This window comes from Gracilinanus agilis, chromosome 1 (assembly GCF_016433145.1).
Source record: "Gracilinanus agilis isolate LMUSP501 chromosome 1, AgileGrace, whole genome shotgun sequence".
Classification (NCBI taxonomy): domain Eukaryota; kingdom Metazoa; phylum Chordata; class Mammalia; order Didelphimorphia; family Didelphidae; genus Gracilinanus; species Gracilinanus agilis.
The window spans coordinates 120,110,713-120,117,220 of NC_058130.1; positions in this window are offsets into that span (position 1 = coordinate 120,110,713).

Genomic DNA, 6,508 nt, shown 5'->3' on the forward strand with positions numbered 1-6,508 from the left:
TTAATATGTGTGTACATATAATAGAATGCATGTTATATACACACACACGTAACTTTCTTCTTACAAAGCATACTGAATTAGCTCATTGTATTATTTCAGTTTTATAGATAAAGAAACTGAAACTCAAGAAGGTTATGTGACTTTCTCAGGTTCACATCAATAATAAGCAGCTGAAACAAAATTCATACCAAGATATTCTGGATATTATGTACAGCTCTCTATTTATAATACAACGCACTTCTAAAAATTATACCAAGCAGAATCATTCATAGTTCTCAAACAAACTCATCAGATTTCTTTTTGTATCATAAAAGTAGTTTGTAAAGTCATTCTTTTTAGATGAAGCCCTATTTTTTTATTTACACCTTCCTAACACCTAACACTGGAATCTATACAGTGTTATAAACTTAATAAATATACATATTTTTAAAATTTTATGTGCTTCTGTTACTAAATTGATAATAATGATTGCCTTCCATAGAAGGAAGGAACCATAGAAACAAGGGGTTCAGAAAATGTATTGCTATGAGTCTCCATGCCCAAAATGAAATTTTGTAAGATAGAGGAAAAATATTATTTTCAACAGAGAAGATATTACCACTTAACATTTAAAAAAAATAAAAATCTATCTAAGAAACAATACCCATTCCTGCTTAAGCCAAATGCATATGTAAAACAGTATAAAAAGAAAGAGTGCTCAATTTGCTCAAAGAAATCAATTATCTTTCAAACTGCAACCTGAGAAAGAAATAAACAAAACATTTAAAAAAAACAGTTTTTGACCTACTTCTCTCCACAAATGGGAATGATGCTTGGATTCTGGACAGGGATATGGTAAAATTGTGCTCATAAAATGCCAAGGCTGGCGAAGTCTAAACTGCCTCAGGCTTGGAAGATGGAAAGCGCTAGGAGAGAAACAGTTACAAACCCTGAAATATTGTATTAACTTTTAAACTTTACATTCTTAAAGTGTGACCATTTACATTTTTCTTCTATCATAGGCACACTTGGAGACATTTTGCATTTTCTTATTTTCTGCTAAAGAAATATGATTCTATTCTAGGGCCCCTGTTCACACCCAAAGGAAAGAGGCAAAGTTGCAAAATATTCAAAGTTTAACTCTTTAATTCAAACAGATTGGTCAGTAACTTCCACACAAGTGGGGAAAATCTATTGATTTTTATCCAAAATATTGCATAATAGTAGTAGTCTGGAGTCAAGGAACATAGGTTTCCACTCCAAACTAGCCACTATAAAACACTTACCTGGTTTGAAGTTCACTTTCTTCATTGGTAAAATAGGGACTTGATTTAGTCAGAAATTCTTCACCTGAGGTCCACAGAACTCCTTTCCCTGAATTCAGATGGGAAAACTACATTTTTATTTTCACCAACTTAAAATTTAGCATTATCTTAAATTATAAATTAAAATTTTTTTTCTGAAAAGGGTTCCCTAGGCTTCACCAATTAGTGTTGTCAATGCTATAAAAACATTAAGAAATCCTTGAACTTGGATTTAGATAATGTTTAAAGTTCTTTCTAGAACTAGAGTTTTTTTACATTATATTAAAAGAAAGAAACAGAAAAAAACAACTTCCATTCTTTCATGTACAACCTTCTTTTAAAATTTCTATAAGTAAGTAAGTTTATAATTAGAACTAGAATTTGAATTGTAGAAAACTAATTAGCTTTTATGCTAGAAGGGAGTTATTGTGTCCTACCCATACATACATTTTCATCTAACAGTTCTGCTGGGGGGTAAATGAGGGTTATCAGCAGTCCAATTCCCCTTGGTGGTGGGAAAAAATGGAGTGAGAAGAGCCAGAGACCCAGTAGGTTTGCAGTGGCTGATCTGAAGAGCCATCTGCTAATTTTAATTTTTATATAATTTTTCTCAAGATTATATCAATGTTGGCATGAATTCCATTCCCACCATACATCTTATCTTTGGAGACAATGTGTTAGGTGTGTTTGACGTATCTCTTGGGCCACAGCGTTGAGAAAGTACAGGACTTTTCATGGGAGACAATTTCTTCATATTTCATTCATTGTTATTTTATGTTAAATTACTATACCAAATTGGGTCTTGGAGGCGGGAAACTTCGAGACTGTTCTGGGCTCTTCTTGCAGGCACCTGCATATGGGAATCTGAGTTAGAGTTTTAAAATCCCTAACATTAACTCACTATATGCTGGTTTGTTGTGAAGTGACTTCTAGGGGAATTTCTGTATTACTGTATGTATGGGTGGGAATTTTCTAGGAGTTACAGGGGTCCTGTGGGGGACTTTGCTATTAACCTGTATTTTTTCTGTGTTTCTCTGGGGCTGAATAAGGATATTGGTTACACTAATTTCAGTAAAAGGGAATGTTAGTGAAAAAAGAGTCATATAGGGGAAATTGAGTGGAACATCCATCCTTCTGACACCTGCCATTCTGGTTTTCAGAACTGGTGACTATCTGTGCTAAACGTCACAGTTTTTGATGGCTTCCTGCACAGTTTTATCATTTTCAAATATTCATCATTCCCCAGATATTTATTGTAACTCCAATTTGATAAGCATTGTGCTAGGAGTTGAGTATTTCAAAGATTATCTAAAACAAGGTGGGATGCTCTGGTCTTTGGTAGAACTTGTCAAAATATTAAATAACTAATTCAATGTAAGAAGAAAAGCCAATGAGATCAATTCTCCTATCCACTAAGCTACTCTGATTTTTATGTTCCTCTTTGTTATCTATGAATGCAGAGTTAATAGGTAGAAGTAAACATTATATTAAAAGTTAGAAGTTTAAAGACAATTGATTTTCAGGTAGTCAAATAGAGTATATATTAAGTATTTATAAGTTTCCAATTGCTATTATGTGCATATATACAAGCAACCAAGATAGATTCCTCAATTAACTTATATTCCATTAGGTTTGACAACAAATAATGTGGTTCTGGAAAGAGAGTTTAGTGATGGGGCAGAAGAGTGGTCCAATACTTCAGGGAAGAAAAAAGAAAAGGACGGGGTTTGGGAAGAGTCCATGAACAGTTAGGTGAGATGTCTAGCATCATTTCTAAAATGGGGGTCCCAAGGATTCCATAACCAATAAGAAGGAGGGAGCCTCACAGTGGAAGTCTGCTGAAAATAACAGTTTGATGTTATTAACACAAAATATTACTTCTACTTAATCAATGAACAAGTATTTACTAAATGCTCACTATGTACTAGTAACTGTGCCAGGCACAGGGGATGAATGTTTAAAGAATGAAGTAATCCCTATTCAAAGGATTTTTTCTCCTAATGAGAGAGAAACAAGCATCAGTCTTCATCCCAGGATTCTTAAAGGCTATGCTAGAGAAACACAAGCTTTGGAAGTTCCTATCAAGCTGAAAAAGTTAGTCTCAGTGACAGTGGCTTCAGTGCAAAACAACTTTTAGAGATCACTATATATATATATAGTATCAGTGAATAGAATGACCACAATGCAAACTCCAAGAGCCAACAATTATCAGAGTATGGAAATTACAGGCTTATGGATAGAAGAGACATCAGAGACTAAATAGCCTATCACCTCCTCATTTTACAAATGGGAAAACTGAGGTCCCACCTACGGAGGAAGTCTCACACAGACAATAAACATTAGAAGTAAGATTTGCCTCCAGATCCTCTACTTCCCCAAATAGCACTCTTTCTTCACTGTATGACATGACATAGAGATATAAGAGAATGAAAGTACTGGCTTCCAGAAACAGCATTGCTCAACATTGTTTAGCAACTATTCTAGAGGTACTCTATGAGGTCAGGAATAGGTTAGAGTTATATGAACAAGTGGTATCTTATTTTATTTCTCCACATAGAATGTGTCTATTAATAGTCGTGTTATAGGGTACCATTCTCCACTACCACCCAACCTCCACATTTCTACATAGGCAGCAAACTGGACACTTTGGGACACCATTTATGCACTGAATCTTTGTAATGGACAGCATGGGAATTATTAGAGAGTAATGTCCATTAAGTATAGCCTAGTAATGACTATGTGAAAGTTGCTGTAGTAAATCATATCTTACCTGCTTTACTTTATGTTGGATCCAACACAGTCTTTTGTGTTTTGCTGATCAAACCAGGACTAATGAAATGCCAAGATATTTTTTAAATTGCTTTTCCTCGTATTGTGCTCTTTATATCCCACTGAGAAAACAGAGGTACTAGTCATTAATTTTGGTTCTTGGTAGTTGCAAATAATATTCCCTTCCCTCAGTCCCTCCCCTAAATGTGTTCATTTTATGTTCTAAATAAGACCAATAAAAACTTGAAAATACAGCTTTATTAAACATTTTTGGAAAAAAAGGTATCAGAGTTTCTATAGGAGACAATCAAGATTTTAATGGGAATCATTTGACTGGGCAAACTACATTTCAAAATCTGCTGAGACTGTTAAAATATATTTCAGTGCAACTCTTGTAATTACTTGGAGATAAACAATTAGTATTCATTCCATTTTCTACTAGACCTGACTTTGATCCAAGAAGTAAATTGAAAGTAATTTGATCATCTACTTACTCAAATAACTGTTAAACAAAATTTAAAACATTTATAAAGTGATTTAATGCAAATATTCTTCAGCAACAAATCCAAGATTCGATCTAGAAGGGTTTAAATTTGGGAAACTCAGTGTTTGTTTTAAATATTTCTCTTATGAAATATCAAACAATTCTCTAGACTAGAGCATTTAGTATGGCTTGTACTATATAACTAGTGCATGCCTCTATCCGACAATGTAAAGTTTCTAGAATGCAGAGAATAAGCAGAGATAACTCTACCCTCTAGAAATTTGAAATCTACTAATAGTAAAGTTAGAAAATGTTGATATTGAGAGGAAAGGCATATCCAAAAGAGATAAAGGCTTAAATTTATTTGGGTTCATAAAATACATTAATATAAAGATAAAATTAGGAATGTAAACTTTCGTGTATAGACACATCAAATAATGACAAGTAATTAATACTTCTCTAATTGACTAAACTAATACTAATTATTTAGGAATCATTTGAACATTTTTAGGAACATCCTGGTTTTAGGATTACACTTCCCCCTTACATATAATTAGGTGACTCATTGTGTCTCAAATATTAGATAATCTTAAATTATTAATTGTTCTTTGGCTCATAGAATATACTATGTCTCTTATTAGCTAATCTGTACTAATATTTTATTTTATCACAAAAACTGGGAATATCATTAATTAAGCAATGTTTATATATTTGTATGTACTGTGCTAAACACTGGGGATACAATAAAAAGCAAAATGTATTCCCAACCCCCTTAAAAAGTTAACCAACATTGAGACATTGTGGTATATTGCACTGATGGTCTAATTTGAAGTCAAGCTTCAAGTTCTGCCTCAAACACATACTACCCCTCTATTCATAAGCAAGCTACTTAAACTCTCCTTGATCAGGAAGTTCACTAAGCCTAAGAGTACACATGAATTTCTGACTTTTCATATAATTATAAAAAATGCCTATAATAGCAGTGGCATCAACTTATAAAATAATAAATGTAGACAAAAATTCTTAAAATATCAAATGTAAAATGGCAAGTTAGTATATGTTTGCTTTATACACAATAAATAATTATAACAAACATGCTCTGTTCCTAAATACTATTTCTCAAGTAGAAACACCTCTTTAATTGAGTTACAAAAAAAATTCATTAAAAGAAATTTACTTTGTTTCCTGAACAATTCCAAGACAACTATTGAACTGATCATTTGATTAATCAATCCGATGTGACTTGTGGGTGTTTAGGGAAGAAAAGTCATACTCTGAGGTTTGAATAAAAGACCTAATCAATTTTGGATCTGGTATTCCAAGCCAAGCTCCTGAGAAATAATCAGTTTGTGGACAAAGAGGCATGGCTTTTCCCTCCTACCTTCTTTGTCTAGAAAACAAGCTTGTGAACTTTAAAAGGTAGAAAAATTTTGATTTTTTATTGGCATCAGTATTTTTGCAACTTCAGTGGCTGATGATAAGGTAGGCATCACTTACCAAGACAAACTAAATACATCAAAGAAAGTTAACTTTAGAATTAGAAGATTCTAACTCTTGGAAATGGTGGAGACCTTTATACAATAAAAAAAAAAACTTCCCCTACAAGCTTGAGCCCATATTTCTCAAAGGCTCTTGTATGTTCAAGGAAAAATGTGCTCCAGATTTTTTTGGGGGGAGGAGAGAATTTTGTATCAACTCTTTACTATGCCACAATGGTAAATCTGTAGTTTAACTTATAATTGAAGGGGAATCTCCTCTATAGCAGCTTTGCCAAATGGTCATCCAGACCCACTTGAATATCTCTTATGAATTAAATTCCCTAGTTCCAAAGGCAGACTAATTCACTTTGGGCCAACTCTAATTTTAAGAAGCTATTAACTATACTGAGGTAAAATCTGCCTCTCTAAAACTTTTTACTCATTTCTCTTTTTTTCTGCAATCTTGAATTAATCAAATCTAATCTAATCTTTCT